Genomic DNA, 18,658 nt, shown 5'->3' with positions numbered 1-18,658 from the left:
TTTTTTTTTTTTTTTGAGGCGGACACTTTCTTCTCATTTCATTTCCATTTCTGGGTTACATCAAGGCTTTCGACTTCAACCCTCACATTAAGGTCATCTCACGTATCTGCCAAAAATATAAACTTAAAATGAAAGAACGTAGGCGTATGGCTTGGCAATATTTCATATTTAGCTCTGCCTTCAGATACATACGAATGCCCGCTTGTGCCCACCTGATGGTCAGCCTTAGTAAGACGGACTAATAATTGTTAAAGCCACGATCAGAGGTAACTCTTAGCAGTTCTTCAGGTCTGTTCGTTAAGCTGCCGTTGGTCTATCGTTTTACTCAAGATGGAATGTTATTCCATCTTGGTTTTACTGGTCGTGAACCTCATCTTACATTTATCACGTCTCTTCTTTTCAGTTTAATGCTTCATTAATAATGAATTTCAGAAGTTAATTCTAATAATCAAGTACTTAAAAGAAAGCTCAATGTTGTTTTAGTAAATTCCAAAACGGCAGTGACGGACGTCGACTTGGATGAAAATTGACAGTCGTAAAAGAAAGGATCAACGATGAGCTCATCTCTCGCTAACTTTGCTATTCAATTATTACAGTAGTAACAGCAGTTCACGGGCAAAAAAATTAACGACTAAAATGATAGAAATAGTAATTGCATAAAATGCTGATCAAAAGTTGCAGTCCCGTTCATATCTCATTCCAGTCAACGATTGGTCATGACTTCGTTAGGTATTAAAGTTGTTTTCCTTAACGTGGAAGGTGTGTGTTCAAAAATGCAGAATTTGAGTCATTCATTACTAAACAATAGTTTCTTATTAATACGAGGAAAGCCTCCATAACTTGCTAATTCGTCGTTACCAGGGTGAAATTACCTGCTGCTCTTGGGAAATGACTCGATATAAGGCCAGATTAAGCTACATGCATACAGGCTGAGCTTTGGGTATACATGATTAATTTACAATTCTTATGGTAAATATATACCTATAAATATATCATTTTACATATAAATCTATACGATGGTTTATTATATATATATATATATATATATATATATATATATATATATATATATATATATATATATATATATATAATACATATATATATCGAGCTACAATGTCCTTTAATATCTAATTCGCTCTACCTCGGAATTAATATATTTTCATATATGCTTAACCGAAGGGGAATTTTTTTTCTCGATAATAGACTTGCCTGGATTTGAAAGGATCCATGGGTTCGCGCCCTGGTCCAGGCAAGTCTATTATCGAGAAAAAAATTTCCCTTCGGTTAAGCATATATGAAAATATATTAATTCCGAGGTAGAGCGAATTAAATATTAAAGGACATTGTAGCTCGATATATGTATATGAATCACGGAAATGTGATATGACTTATATATATATATATATATATATATATATATATATATATTATATATATAATATATATATATATATATATATATATAATATATATATATATATATATATATTACAAAACATTAATGAGCAAACAAAACTGCTTTAAAAGAAGTAAATCAAATGGCTGTAGATCAAGAAGACAAAGCACACAAACAAAAGCTCGGCAACCACTCGATGTAAAGCGCATTTCGGTGGTGCCTTTATCAGGTTTGAAACCTGAGAACAAACGCGTCTTGAGAGATGCCAGGGAAAGTTCGTTAATAATTTCTACTTCCTTTTATTTTCAGAATCCGTTTCCTCAAGACGCAAGAAGGATGAGTTTAACTTTAGGAGAAAAAGTCGGAAGCCTTTTGTATCTGGTATCTCCTCACAGGACGTCATTCGAGCATTACAGGGACGTGCCCAATTACATAAATGAGGTAAGGAGTGGAAGCCGTCATCCTACGTCACGGCATCGTTTTAGTTTATTCTTAGATTTATTATTTTTATCCGTATACTTTTCAAGTATCGCGGTTCCTATTTCATTACCTTCGCAAATGTAGGAATCTCAAACTTTCGACAGGTAATATTTGCAGCCGCTTCATGTTAACTTTATCATCATCTTAGGCTGTCAACTCATTCCATAACCTGGACACCGGTACACTGTGCGAACACAACTACTAAAATGAATGTTGGGGATGTTGCGATCTCTCTCTCTCTCTGAACGTCTAAGTCGTTAAAAACTGTATAGTGATGTTAATTCGATTCTACAACTGACAAATGTGTCTTAGTAACTCTGCAGAATTTGATAACCGTTTCCGAGGTGCCGCATTTGTTTTTCTGGTAAGCTAGTTTTTTCCCCCTTTTTAATTTTTGACAATATCTAAGGCAGTATTTCAACGTTGCCAAAATCTTTAGTTGTGATGTCACTCTAAAACAGGAATTCAGCGGATTCAGAGGAACCAATCTGGCAAAAGCAATATTTTGGAGGTAACAACAGTGAACAGAACTTTGTCAAATTGTTAGAAAATCTGCCACGTTTCAGAAGATCACCGCGTGACAGCATCTCTCTCGAATCACGAACTGATTAAAAAATGTTCAGGATCACTAATGGGAAACAGGGTGTAGGATCTTCCAAAACTGCCAATGCATAAATCACTTGAGGAGATGACGGTCACCAGTACTATTGGTAACTGGAAAACCGCAAGTGTGTTGTTGACGTGCTCTGTTACAAGGCGTGGTGTTAAAAGTGAAAAGGGGATCTCATCGGTATAAATTAAGGATACAGAAAACATAATTAGAAAGCAAATTCTTGAATGATCACTGTTACTCCTGTATAAGACACCTGAAATTTGAAACTGACAAATTAAAAGTGAAAATTGCTCATTCATGAAAGATCGATAATAAAACTACTAAAGGTCCTTATTCAGTGGGATAAGAGTGACGATTCTCTCATTTTATATTGACCGTTAATGAACAAATACGTATTAATTCAGCGATTCAAGGAGACGTCTGGGGAGACTTTCAGGCAAACTGTGTTTACAGAATTTAACTCTTTATCATTAAATATGAAAAAGCTTGAACTTTCAATAGCTTATGAATATATAGTTTCAGTAGTTACTCGATTCCATTAATAGAGGCGACTCGATAGAAAAACAAGACAGCAGTCACTGCCACATTTAACCCCGAACTGCTACATAACAAATCAGCTCATTTTGAGAACAAATTCAACAGCTTCAGTCAACACATAGATTATGCCTGCAAAAAAGCATCATTACCTGCGTGTTACCCAACCCCGACCCAATACACGCTATGCATCACTCACGCAAACGTGGCAAGCATTCTCTCACTTTCTGAATATTAGGGCCTTCCTTCCCAGTCGCCTCTCACACTATTTATAGTCATCCTTCCTGTAGCTATATTATCTACATAAACTATAATCTATATATATATAATATATATAATATATAATATATATATATTATATAATATATAATATATATAGATAATATATACATAAACACTAAGATTTACAGGTTAACGGAAAAAAATGCAACTGCACATGCGTATTGAAGGCTTTAAAAATATCATGATATTCGAACACATTTTGGCTTTCATGAACACAAAATCCTGAGTTTACATCCCGTATGAATGTCATCAAAAACGTTTTTGAACATTATGATAATCAAATATTTAAATTTTCTCAATCTTTCAAGTTATATACCAAAAACGTATTTTTGGACGTTCTGAATGAGAACCACATCACTCTGTCAAAATTGTCATAAGGAAACATTTGTGCAAATGTGACTGGTATTTACATATTCTATAAAAATCAGAATTCATATGAATTTGGTTTGTAGATATATAATCACTGTACATTTACTTGAATTGGGGCTTGTTTGTAACCTTCACACAACTGGAAATCGCAACTCTTAATTCTAAATTTTCTTGTTTTTTGTGAAGAGTATCCAAGTCAAAATATGCTTTGTTATTTTTCAACACAATATCAAGTGGTGTAACACATTCAGTACGAAAAGAAAAAAACTGCTTGCTGGCGAGTTGTCAAAGGAAAATCCTCCCTCAGTTTTTATCTTTTCTCTCTCTTTTTCATGCTTTTTCAAAACTCATTTCTCCTGTCCTTCCTTCAAAGGAAGGGATTTTGTTTTTTTTTTTTTTTTTTTTCGTCAGCACGCTTTTTTCCTTACTTTTGTCCCACCTTATGTCGCAGTTCTTTTGTGCCTTTTTTGTTTGAGTGGTGTAGATTTCCAGAGGAAATACTTCGACATCGTGGAGAAGGCTTTGTCATTCTTTGTAAGCTTTTTTTTTCAGTATGTTTTATATCTCCTCGAAACGATTTTGTCTTTGCTACTATTCATTTTTTGTTAGTTTACATTTTTATCTATTATGGCAATCAACTATTTTATCCGTATTTCTTGTCCGTTTACAGACGAAGTTAGCATTTGCATTCGAGATGATAATTGTTTTGGAATGGCAAATTTGCCCTATCTGCGGGATAGAGGTGGTCAGCAAAGAAATGTGGCAATGGACCAAAATGTACAGTTTTCTACATAAGGGAGGTCGTTGATGAAATGTGGAAATTTTACACTATAGAAAAACTGTATACCCCGACGTTCCACGAATTTTCAGTTACTTTCTTGCCAAACCGCCTTCACCAAATGCAAACTATTAAACATTTGAACAATTTTAATTTTATTGCGACCGTAAAAAATGAGTTTTTTCAAATGAGGTAATTTTATAAGCCTGGGCTTATAAAATGTTCCGATTGTTGATATTAAGCAAGTGATAATTACTTCTTCGTCACTGCCCCACACCCAGGCCCTGAGGAGCAAAAAGTCTTCTTGTCATACAACTCTTGGGAACTTATGACACGAAACGTTCCAGAAGGTTTAAGTCAAACCCTGGGCTGCAATATCGTTCGCTGGTATGAAATTGCACAAAATATCCTGTGGATCCTTTCGTTCCTTTGTCTCAGAGAAAACTATAATTTCTTTGGATGCATTGCTCTTATTTCTGTTTTTTAAGCTATATTTCTGAAAATTCACAGCGCTGTTTTTCATTCAATGAGTACATTTCAAGGTTAAGTTCAACTTCAACAGTTACCGGATAAATTTGTGGTGGTTTCTTTTTACCTATGACGAGGCAAGTCGTGCTTTGGTGGCTCTGTTGCCAGAGTTATAATCTTTAAAACGAGAATTTGGTAATAAGTTTTGTTTTTTAGTGCTACCAACCCCTGAAATAAGAAGGCGGTGTTGCGGTTTTTGTTTTCTGTCGACTAATTTTTTATTTGCTCTGGAAAATATCTCATGTGGCGTATCCAAGTTAATTTCAAGGACATTGCTGTACAAACTTTTTTTCTCTTACTAGATAACTTCCATTCAATATTTAGTGATCAGTTTTATGATGAGGAAAGTTCTTATTATATTTGATTATTCTCATGAATTTCAAGGGAAGTTTATGAGAATAAATGTAATCTACTCTAAAGGCACAAGATTTCATTTAATTTCATTTACTATTTAAATGTATGATAGAGAGGGTTACTAACTCCAGTAAAATAAATAACCAGAAAAACCGACTAAAGTATAGTTCCTAATCAAAACACACACACCTATCTGTGTGTATGTAAGCACTTTGGGGTATAATTAAATAATGCGTGTGTAGGTATTTATTTCACTAAGTAAAGGCCATCGAGAGATCACTCAACGATTGGTTAAGTGAGAAACAGGCTGATTTCACTGCTCACCAAGTATCATGCATATCATGTACAGGTTGTAGAACAGCTAACTTTTGAAAGCCAGGAGGCTTGATATCTCAGATATTGTTGGAACAAAGGTTGTGAGGAGGAGTTTGGAAAATTCAAGAGGCTTTCGTCCATCCGAGATATCCGGGTCTCATCACCAAATATTGGAGTCGCCTTAGCTTTCCAGTGGCACTTGACCCTACAAAAACGAAGGTACTGCAGATCGTAATCAGTCCACAAGTAATATCTGTTAATAGAATGCCACTGCAAGGAGGACTTAGTAGGTGATCCAGCTAGGCTGACCTCTCATAAACCCTCCCAAATGAACCCCAGTTCACGTTATTTAGTCAAACCAATCAATGCCCCAGACTGCAGTTATCCAACGATTACCAGGTTATGGTCATTTACGAGGATAAACCTTTTACTATCGTTACCTTCCACTTCTATCCAACAATTACATACCTATCTCTCTCCTTACCATGATAATTGTGAAGTTTATGTACACACAAGGACATGTTAAAATCATCTCAAATTTTTACGGGCTGCTGAGAAGCAAGAGCCCGTGCCAGCACAAGGATGCTTAATCTAACGACGACCCCAAATCGCAAATCTATGGAGATCCCTTCCTCCTTCCACCCCTATTTTGATCACTATCCCCTCAATTTCTCTGTACTTTATGTGAACTCACTCTCTTTACTCTACTACTGTTGCTACCACTACAGACAACAAACATAACACATCAGCAGGAGAAGACGTCTGCGTAACGGACTTCATGATCTTCGATAGAAAACGCGGTGTTAATGACCCCAGGCCTTGCCCAAATCCGCTTTTGGCCATCTAATCTTAAGAGCCCTAGACAACTTCCAACTAAAATGTCTGCTTTATACATCTGTCGCAGATACTCGTCGGGGAAAAGTGGGCGGTATTCTTGACATTATTAACTTTATATGATTGTTGTGGTAGTAGCAGTATTAGTAGAGAGAGAGAGAGAGAGAGAGAGAGAGAGAGAGAGAGAGAGAGAGAGAGAGAGAGAGGAGAGAGAGAGAGAGAGAGAGAGAGAGAGAGTTTACGCAAAAGAAGGGAGAAAAAGAGAAACTGAGAGGGATTTCGATTGATGGGAGGGGCAACAGAGGGACTGGAGAAGCAGCTCGGGAAGTTCAGGTGCAGGGAATTTGAGATCTAGGGGTGCCGAATGACATGAAATTTTACTCTGTCTGTCTCTCTCTCTACTATTACTACTACTGCTACCACAACGATAATAATGACACTACCTCAAAACAAAAATTTCCACCCTTCTTACCTAAAGATGGAGCTTGAGGGGTAATACCGTAGGCGTTTGCGCACCTGATTTAATGGTCTTCAGATACACCCGGCCTCCAGATACACACACACACACAACATACACACACCTATGGCTGAATGTGGAGCGCTACTAGCGTAACGGATTGGTATTCTCAGGAGAACCCTATTAGTAGGTGCTGGATATAATGTACAACATCGAGTTAGAAGTCTCGTAAGCGGAAGGGTCCCTTATTCTGGAGACCCCCTTAAAGGGGAATGACTTATTTGTCTTGCGTTCTAGAGTGGCTCCTTGTGAGCGTGTCATATTCCCCTTTTTGACTCCAGTGGTTCATGCCTTTTTCAGTGCTTGAATATAATGAAAATATATGCGTGGGTGAAGGAGAAAGTAGCATAATCCAAAACAACGAAAATAAAGCGATGATCAGCCTGCTTAATAGAATAAGAGATATATGAAATTAAGGAGCACTAAGGTAAGGTGTTGATTCACAGGCTGTTTGAAGTTAAAACTCTTCAACACCTTTATGTTATCTAACTGTGCTTAATTTGACTGCTAACGCGATAGTACTTTTTTTGCGCTAAAAGGAAAAAAGCTTAGCATGAAGTATAATTTATGTATATCTTTCATGTTGTATCTAATGAAAAGACGGTGTCAGTCGTCACTTTTTTTTTTTTTTTTTTTTTTTTTTTTTTTTTTACTGAATTGCAAGCATGAGAAGAATATATACTTCACGGATGTCCAGACCTTCACGCAGGTTTGAATAAAGGATCTCGTGAACCCGGACGCATTTTATAGTTTCGAAGTATGCTTGACTCAGTCAGGAGAGAGAGAGAGAGAGAGAGAGAGAGAGAGAGAGAGAGAGAGAGAGAGAGAGAGTACAACCACTGCCCAAACGTAAACTACCGCACCAGTCAGCCGTGTATCTGACTCATCCTCTTGGGGATGATAATGATGATGATATGAATGGCAAAAACATACGGACTAAAAAGCCCTTGAGCCATGACGAAAGTGCATTCCATAATGATATGAATCTTTGCTCCAAGACATTCGGAGAGTGAGGACGATGGAAAACGAGAAGGGACAAAAACTTTAATAGCTGATAATGAGAGAGGTGCTCTAACGGGCAGTCATTTACGGATAGTCATTATAAGTCAGTTGTTAACGCGTTGATGTAATTATCCACTGTCCCTCCTGGGTCTAGAGTCATAAAGTTTTCGCAAAAGATAAAACACATCCGGGTTCAAGGCTGCCTCAATAATTCTGAACCTTTAGCGGAGAGTGGATATTCGTGAAATGTATATCCTTTTCATGTCATGGAATTTCAAATCATATAGACCATCAGTGATTAAGGAGAATTGCTAAAAACAATAGGTCATGATGACGGTGGAAAGGGACAAAAGCGCGGGCGCGTACACACACACACATATATGAGTGTGTGTGGCAAATATTATAAACTTTGTGAATGCACATTAAAACTGATTTTAAAAGCCAAAAAAGAAGAACAAAGTAAGAAAAGAAACCCTTAGTATAATCAGACGATTAAGTCTGATTTTAAATACTATTTCAATGATAATAATAATACCTACAGAGGGGAGAACTCAAGAAACTGAAGGAATGTTAACAACGGCACAAGATCAGGCCCTAGGAACCAGATATGTCCAAAGAACAACAGATCACAACAACATCACACCCATATGCAGGAAGTGCAATATGAAAGACGAGATCATAAACTACATAGCAAGCGAAATGTCCGGCGCTTGCACAGCACTAGAACAAAATGAGGCATAATTCAGTAGCAAAACCCCTCCACTTGAACCAGTGCCAAAAACACCAGCTAGCTTGCAGTAATAAGAGCAACGAACACCAACTTGTAAGAGTGACAGAAAACGATCAAGCATAGTTCCTCTAGGACTATGGTGATACGTGCCAAAATCAAGAAGAAAGTGTCACTCATAGACGCCGCAGTATCATGGGACACCAGAGTAGACGAGAAAGAATAAAAATTGATAAGTATCAATACCTGAAAATAGAAATAAGAATGATATGGGATATGCCAGTGGAAATTGTACCCACAATCATAGGAACACTAGGCACGACTGCAAGATCCTTGAAAAGGAACGCGGAAAAACTAGATGCCGAAGTAGCTCCAGGATCCATGCGGCACACAGTGAGAAAAGTGATGGACTCCTAAGGAGGCAGGATGCAATCCGAACCCCAAACTAAATTATAAATACCAGCTAGTCTAATAGGACGACTGACATACAAAAATAATAATTTATTAATACCACTATTACCAAACAATCTACCTGTAGCGTACAGCATAACCAGGGTGCTAATATCAGGCGTTGTCAAGAAATATCTATAATGGTGAGAAGTTTTACCTATGATATTGGCAACCACTTAATGTTAAATGATTCCTCCATACGAAAAGGAAAGAAAATTTCTTCGCTTGCAAAGGAGATTCAAAATCTTCCTTAATTAGCCAAAAATGAGTTTGGACCTTACGTCATTTCTGGTCCATGCTACCTTGGCTATAAATGTTGTCGAATGTGTTTGTCACTATGGAGTTCCTAAATAATTAAAACATCGAGCACCATAGAAGGCCTAACGAGCTGATGAATGTTAACGAAAATTTCCGGTTTAAAAAGCTACTACTGCGTCTGTGGCTTTGATGAGCTATGAACTTATCAAAGGCTTGCCAAGTGCCAAACAATGACACTAACCTTTGGTTTTTTCTAAAGCGCAATCAAACAAACTAATGGAGTATTGTACGAAATTTAGCAGAGACTTTTTTCTAATTTATACTAACTCTACGGATTACTTGGGTTTTCAGACCATTGTGAGAGTTTACCTGTCTTTGTGCAAGTTCCTAATAAAGGAAGTGAAAACGTGAAAACGTTTATTTCCAGCCTGAAGAGGGAGTCAGTCAAATTGGATCTTTCCTATAAAAAAAAAAAATGAATCTCCCTTACGTACTACATAAGAGTGCATTTGCAGATTACAAATCATGAGAATTTAACACGGGAGTTACCTTGGGCATTTTTTTTCGTGCATGTTTGACCTTTAAATGCCTGGAGCAGAATATTATGGGCAAGAAAAAATTATTACCCTTTATTATTTTAGATGTTTTTGCAAGTTCAAGGAATCGTTATCTGTATCGGCTCCATAACAGAATACGGTTATTGCCATAGTTCTGGTGACCAAATAGATTCATGTAAAAAAATAAATAATAAAACCTCTTGATGCATGTTTTGTGCCTAGTCTTATCAAGCGGCCCCCACTGAAACGAAAATGCCCTACTTGCCCTGGTACCAGGAAAAAATGACTTGGCATAAAACCATCAGCTCTGGAGAGAGAATTACAATTTCTCCATTATAAAACTCGAGTTGATAACTCAGCTCGATAACCAGGAACTTTGGATAAGGATATGCTTGCCAAATAAAGAGGGGCAGCAAAATTATTGCAATATATATTTTTTCCAAAGAAGATTAAAAATTTCCCACTTTTTCATGCTTATTGTCTTCATGAATCAAAGCCTCTCAACTTACTTACGTGCCTGCGTATATATACTACTAGAAATGCAAAACTGAGCAGATGAGCCTCTGATATTGTACGGATGGCAAATCAGCCTAGAATTCAGCATGGTTCAATTCTTGACTACCTTGACGTTTCTGAATAATATATATTCATTCATGATTCATGTTTTTTTTTTCTTTTGAAAATCGGTTTGTACATAATCATGTGGACAATACGCCCCTCATTAGGACCACTGCATTTGAAGTGTGAAAATTTGTTGGCATTTGATGTGAAACCGCCTGTTCAGTCGACTTCCTCATTAAAGCGTTTCAAAAAGAATTCAGCGTTGTTTGTTTGAGGGGTGATGAAATGATGCCGCAAATGGATGGTGTATATATTTCAAACTTGTAAACAATGAGGGGTATCTGATGGATGCATTTGCAAGGGCGATCCATTTTAAGTGTCTAGTGGGATGAGTAACCTTTACCTTTCAATCAGCAGTGGGTTCACATGGCGACTGATATTTTCCCGAATACACATTTTTTTCATTTTCTCTGTCCGTATTGATCAGCATGGATTCTGGCCACTAACTAGGGATAAGTAATCCGTTATAATAATTATGTATTACTTACTTGATTTCACTGAATTCGTATTTATTTCAGATTTTTTGGTTCTGGCATTCTAAATTGTCAGACTGTTTGTCTTCTGTGGGTTAGAACGATTCCTCAGAAACCTTCGAACGGATTTTCTAGACCTGACTTGATACTGCAGGAAGGAAGTGGATCACGCATCAGTGCAGCATTTTGGAGAGAGATCCTTATCTTGCTGATATCAGAAGGAGAAACTTTCAATCATGAGACTTGGTAGAACGAAATAACGAATAATGAATTGCACGGCTACTATTAACCACCTCATTACAGCTGCCGTTATCCAAATCCATATTGTCTACCAGGAAGCTCAAACTTGTGGAAAATTGTTACAAAACGTTCCCTAGTATCATACTATATTTCCATTGCTCTTTCGGATCGCTGTACATTTTCAATTGCGCGTCTTATGTTAAGTAATACCTTGGTGTATGAAGTTTAGTTTCTTCGCGTAGTATGAGCTAAAGTGAATTTTGTTTTACAGCAATGCAGATACATGAAGTAAATAAGAAATTAATTCATTCGAATAAAAAATATAAAAAAATTTCACTTCTGCTCTTGGCATTGGAACTGATGGACGAGATAAAGTCAATACTGTTGTTGGAAAAAAGTCCACAAAAATGGAAATAATTGTCAGGCGTTTCTTTTCATGTGTCAAAATTTTTGCAAGAATGTGACTTTTAATTACCATTTAGCAAAAATTACTTAACAAAGAACTCTGCTAAGCACACAATGTCTACGACGGAGTCTTAGGAAATATTCTGTATTCGCTAACCGTCCTGTTCAGAAAAAAATTGAGTGGGTACGTGTTGCGTTCCCTAGTTTTTTTTTTTTTCTTTTTATTGTAGGAATTCAATTTCTTTTGGGATGTTGGCGGCTTTCTTTAACATTTTTTGTTCTTGGTCACAACGAGCAAAAACCCACGCAGCGCTCGATTAGTTCTGGACGTTTTTCTGCCTGGCAATTCAAGCTATTAGATCACTCTGGGCCATTCGTTAGCTTTTTGTTCGTTTTGAATTTTCCAAGGAGTCACGGGCACAATAAAAAACAAAATTTTTTCCCCAGATTTGTTTTTTTTGTGCATTCTTTCTTCTGGTTTGGAACGAAGGCTGACTGACGAAATATTGTCACGATCCTCCGAGTTTCACAAAGAAAAAGAAACTGGATTTAAAAAAAGATTTTGGTTGATTTTTGCGTTAAAAATACTCATTTAGATTTTTTGCTTTAAGGATAATTGTTTTTGTGGAAGTAACACGATCGTGTCTTCAATGAAAGAAGGCAAAATTATGGGTGCTTTTCTTGTTGTCAATGATAAAGATATGATAACATACATCTATTACGCTTTATGGATCGCCTGGAAAATAATTTGCATGGACTACAGCAATCTACAGGACATCTACTCCAAAGGCCTTAGCCGAAGAATAAATAGCACCATTATGTATCATGATTGCGCGAATAAGCTGTTAAGAGATTGCAATACGAAAATGGTTTTATTGCGCAATTATTTTTATGAAAAGGAGACTTCCGGTTACGGGATGGGGAAAGCAAGAGGCTTCGCGGAGTTTTTCTGTTACAATTTCCAGTTGGGGATCTCTGAATGTATGCATACCATACATACTCGCCAGGAGTAGGAGGCTCTTGCAGTCGAAGATTCTAGTTTTCCATTTTTCAAGTGTAGTTGTAGGGGAGAAATATCTAGACGGTTGCAGTACCTAGGACTTCACTGCCATTAAAAATATTTAGACTTAAGAACTGTCCACATGTATTAGTATCCTTAATGGCAGCCTATCGAAAGTTTGGGTACAAAATACTAACTTTTTCCGGCTGCAGTGTATTTGGTTTTAACTTGTACTTTCTCAGTTCTTGGTGCTATTATTTCCCGTGTAGGGTAACTGTCATGGTCTCACTTACAGAATTTAGAATGAATTTCAAGTGGAGTCTTTGATACCTTTAAAACTAAGCTAGATCTGTGACAATTTTCACACGGAACAGATCAATTTTCACACGGACATTTATATATATATATATATATATATATATATATATATATATATATATATATATATATATATAATTTGTATATTCTCATATTTGCTTTTGTTCATAAAAAAGTATACCACACAAATGATCAGTTTCAAAACAAGGCAATGACTATTATCCAACTCTTGGGCTGTTATTTGTCTGCCGTATTGATACTAAATTCTTGTGGTATATCTAAACCCCGTCTCTAAGTACCAGCGAGATTTTTTAAACGAGTCTGACGAAGCCAAATCTTGTAAAGAGAGGAGAAAAAAAGGTAGTGGCAAACCTTTCAACTCTCTCTGACCACGACCTTCATTGCTGAAAAATTCCCAGCCGATATATAAAGGATCGTTATTTTCTTGTGTCCTTAAAGTGTGACAAATTTCTCATTAAATAAGAAACATAGACTACATAAACCAGGTATTGGCCTCCATTTGAAGGGTCATACACCGATTTCAATGCCAGTCTCTGTTAATGTCATGTGTAGCTTTCCTGAATAATCTATAAAAAGATGAAGGAGTGATATTTCCATGTAACATTTTCATTAATTAAAAGAACCCAGCTTAAGGTGTTCTTTTTATGTAAACAAATCACTTGTAATTAACAAAATACCAGTTACACTGCGTACATGATATCGTCTGATCGCGAAACCTCTCATTCTCATTACTTTTCAAAGAATTATATGAGGGAGCCATTTACAAAAAATTAATCAATATTAACGTCGTTTTCGAGTACTCCATACTTTGACACACGTAACAATTAGTCATAACTAAAGCTGGTACGAAGTGTTTCCATGAGATAAACCGAGACTCGAGTGGGGATATCTTGCATACTACAATTAGCTATGCTAGACTTTTCAATCGGCCTACATTCCGCCCTACTGAGATTCGAAGAAGACTATACTCACGGTCCTGTGACTATACTTTCCTTATCAACGAAATTATGCAAGGGGTGTCACTTCCTAACAGTAGCGCCTCAGCGGCGTGGTTGGTATGGTATTAGCGTCCCACCTCGGTGGTCGCGGGTTCGATTCTCTGCCATTCCATTGAGGAGTGAGAGATGTGTATTTCTGGTGATAAAAGTTCACTCTCGGCGTGGTTCGGAAGTCACGTAAAGCCGTTGGTCCCGTTGCTGAATAACCACTGGTTCCATGCAACGTAAAAGCACCATACAAACAAACAAACTTCCTAACAGTAAAGTGAAACCATTGGGGACGTCCTTTTTAATTCAAGTAATGCATTGTAATAAGTCAAGGGTATTAATTCCTTATAAGACAATGAAGTGAGTGGAAGGCTATCAGTACAAAGATATTCATGAGGTGGGCCTGCTGTTGCCATCGTAATTGTTTCTTTATATAGCTTTGATTGCCAACTAATCGAGGGAGATTGGTAGAGGAATACATTTCTTGAGTTATTTTAGCAATGAAGGTATTGTTTGGTAACTATATGTTTACATGAAACTAAATATGACTAAGAATATATTTTCCTTTTAACGTAAATTTCCTTGTACTTAATCTGTACAGTAAATTATCTATTATGTGGATCCTTTTAAAAATTACGTTTTTTTTCTATTTTTTATCCATGTCGATTAAACTTTGCATGATTTTCGTCATCCCTCTAAAGTTTTCCTGTATGCTATTTCTTATCCGCGACGCTTTTACTGACTTGAAATGTTACATTTCACTGAGTGAGTTACTTCAGTAATGATTAAATAATTATTAACGCATCAGACTGTATCCAAGGAAACTCATCCTACGGTACATGCAGTTGTGCCAACCTTCATTAAGAATATTGTTCTTTCCCACGTCAGTTACAAACTCTTTATCATGTAGTGCTGACTAGGATAACTTTTAAAAAAACTGTCACATTTTTTTCTGGCATTAACGTCTCCTTCAGTAAATAATACTGTATTGAAAATCGACAGCCATTTCTCGGTCCTTCTTTCAAGCATGTCTCATTTCAGAAGACTTATCAATTTCTTGTTTCTGTTGCAAGTCACTGGGAGAAATTATAAGCACATAAGACGAGATACCCTTTACGAATAGGAACATCTGTAGTTATATTGCTTTACAGGCATTTCCAAACAATCGAATCTAGCAAGCATATGTGCATTACTATGTTTTCGATTGGCACTCGAGTCGTACTTAATTATAAATCTGGAATGTATATCATCGAGTTTTCTGTCCTAAGAAGGCTGAGTGTTTCCAGGAAATCAATGGACTTAGAAGAAAGTCAACACGCAATAAACCACCTGAGTTCTATCGTAATAGGCTCTTTATACGGTCACAGATTTTGAGATTGCTGATTCACGGGTCTGATAACATTTGTAGTTTCAACCCTTTCACTTGGGCAATGAAAGTTCATTAAGGCTCGTGTTCAGTTTACTAGCAGTTCTCACTTTTATTATTGCCAATGTCAACAAAATTTGTATTTCCAATGAAATAGCAGAAACGCATTTCAGCTCCCAGAACAGCAGTATTATTTTTCCTTATTCTATTTACACCTTTCTTTGTTGCAGTTATTTGATAAATGACCGGATTTTTAAACATTCATTTATAAGTTTGCTTCAAGTTCTTGGGGCTGTTTAACATAGCATAGCCTATGTGGTAAGCCTTGGTTTTAAATGAAAAGTCGTTCTATCTAATTCTGGCAAATTGTTCGTGATATGCTGACCGCAAATTACAAACCAAAATAGTATAAACATACGTTTTGTCCTAAGACATTTTTAATACGGTTAAAAGGCCCATATTCACACGACAAAATCATATATTTTGATTTACAATTTTAAATTCTGACCACTGGTGAATTCGGAGTTGGTAAGTGACTAGCCGTGTAGAAACTATATATGTCGGTGGGGAGGTCCAGACAGAGGATACTACCTTTCCTCTGGACCTTGGTTGGTAGTATTGGAAATAGAGGTTGTCCTGTGATGAAAAGGGGCAATCCGTCGTTGCTTAAAGTCCTAGTAGGCTACTACCTGTGACGTCGTTTCCACACTCGCATTTTTACATAAACGTTTGTCACGCCCCAACACACACACATATATATATGTGTGTGTGTGTGTAGATATACTAATTTTGCTTTTAGAAACCTAACATCTAGCTCTAGAAGATACTACGCTTTATTTTATTTTAATTATTTTTTTTCTATCACCAGAGCATACCAATCTTCGCAGTCCTGATTTTCACAGAGATGTTCATCCGATGGTTGATGGGGAAAGAAAACAGACTAAATGACACCATTACGTCAGGTCTCGTCGGACTGATCCACGAGTCAACAGTGTAAGTTCAATCCTTGCACACATTCTCTCTGTTATTTTTTAACAAACATGGTTTTACAGCGTCCTGAATAATAGTAAATCTTTAGTACAATTGACAGTGTCAAATGTGGAGTGTACCACAATTGTAATTCATAATTGGTAATTTTTGGACGCTAATTTAATACACAAAATTCAATTTTCTCTCTTGCCTATCATGGTTTGTGCCATAATTAGCTTTTTTCCTACTCTCCTTGGAAAACGCAAGGCATCAAATTTACTCGATCTCACGGTAATAATGCTCTATAAATGACTCACAGTCTCCCATCCTGTTATGCATCTATCATATGAACCATAATAGTAAACTCATCTCTGTCGTGTATATGATGAGGGTGCCTTTCCAGTGTACCTTCGTGTTGTTAACTTTTGCATTAACACGCATACATATACATAAGTATATATTTCTTGTTAGTTTTCTCACAAATGCCCCAAATCCTTTTTTCATAAATTTGTTTAAACCATCCTAAGGTGCCGATGAAACACGAATATGGCGTAAAAAAAAAAAAAAAAAAAAAAAACAATAAGTAAAGAATTGACTGCCAGGCTGCTAATAATTTAGAAAAGTAATGTATGCATGTCGGTGCCAAGTACTGCAATCAATAAAGTTTGTATTATGCTGTTGGAAGTGCACTTTTGGAACAGATGGGTGTAATGGCATAATTATTAAGAAAGCGCTTCGTCGAGACAACACTAAAGTGGCTAAAATTATTTAGGATTGTTGTTTATCATGTTTTATTTTTCTTGTAAATGATACTATCTTTTAACAGGGGGGTGGGGGCGTTAATACATGTCACAAAAAATTTTTAACCTTCCAAGGGAAATTATGCTCTTGTATAATTATGAGAATCATTCGGAATACATTGCGGTGCAATTACTTCAGGGTTAGATGAGAAATAAAGAAAACGGAGACCCTACATGAAAGAAAACTACTGTAACACGAACACATACTGGTAATTTTATAAGAGTTCTTTATTCCAGTTTGTTTAATATTGCAGGTACTTCTCGAGCATATTCATGCTGATTGGTTATGAGTGGCTCTATCAGTACAGAATCTTTGAATTGCCTTGGAATTCTCTTTACACCTGGTTTGGTGCTTTTGTCTTCGTCGACTTCTGTTACTACTGGATTCACAGAGCAAATCATGGTAAGCAGGTTTTCTTGAACTTCTTACCCCTTGCTTACTTCTGCTGATGCGTGAAAGTCACTTTTGGGTAGAACTTGTGTTTTGTTAACGAGATGAAAATAAATTTTGTCCTACAATGTCAACCCTTTGTGCATAGGCCTACGATGTTTTAAGCTAGTTTGATTGGCCTGGTCTACAGAAAATGTACTAACATCTTAACAAGAAGCCCTTAAATAAATTTCATATGCTATGAAACATTGTCATATTAATATAGCTGTTTTACGGCACAGGTTTGGGAACTTAGAAATTACCTTTGCCTTACAGAAGTGAACATTTTGTGGGCAGCTCATCAAGTACACCATTCCCAAGAAGACTACAACTACTCAACCGCATTGCGTATTTCCATGTTCCAGCGAGCAGCCTACATTGGATTTTACCAACCTTTGGCCCTCATAGGGTTTCCTCTTTCGTCTGTCGGAGTTCACGCGGCTCTCAATTTGCTCTTTCAGTTCTGGGTCCATACCGAGATCATCGATAATTTAGGCCCTCTTGAATATATCTTCAATACACCCTCACATCATAGGGTACATCACGGTAAATTCTACATTCTCTTTCGTCTTCAAATTAGTCTTGCTGAATCAACTTCAATAAAAGCCACTGGCCTTTACCTACTACCAAAGAGTGAAAATAGTAAACTAGTAAACATCGACGTAAATTTTGTGCCCCCCCCCCCCCCACACACACACATATATATATATATATATATATATAATATATATATATATATATATATATATATATATATATATATTAACTCTGAACTGAATATTATCCTGGCAAATACATCATGAGACTCCAGGACAAGCATTTTTTCTTTTCAAGTGCACGTCGTATATGGACAGTCTCTTGTATCTTGATATTTATAAGGAAAAAAATACCATGATAACAGAATGGCAATGTGGAATTATCCACGTACAATACAGTTGGGCGGTGTCCTACACAAATTTGTTCTTTTTGCCATATTGGCATCTTACTTATGTCCCTAGTCTGAATTTCCTGTATATCAGGTTCCAGCAGATT

At 36.6% G+C, this 18,658-nt stretch overlaps 1 pseudogene; it reads left to right on the top strand.

Moving 5' to 3' along the window:
• Positions 1-18,658, top strand: part of LOC135225749 (alkylglycerol monooxygenase-like) — a 34,790-nt pseudogene that overhangs the window by 11,245 nt on the left and 4,887 nt on the right.

This window comes from Macrobrachium nipponense, chromosome 13 (assembly GCF_015104395.2).
Source record: "Macrobrachium nipponense isolate FS-2020 chromosome 13, ASM1510439v2, whole genome shotgun sequence".
NCBI lineage: Eukaryota > Metazoa > Arthropoda > Malacostraca > Decapoda > Palaemonidae > Macrobrachium > Macrobrachium nipponense.
Note: the sequence above shows the minus strand (reverse complement) of the source record. Positions and strands in the feature narration are given on the sequence as shown.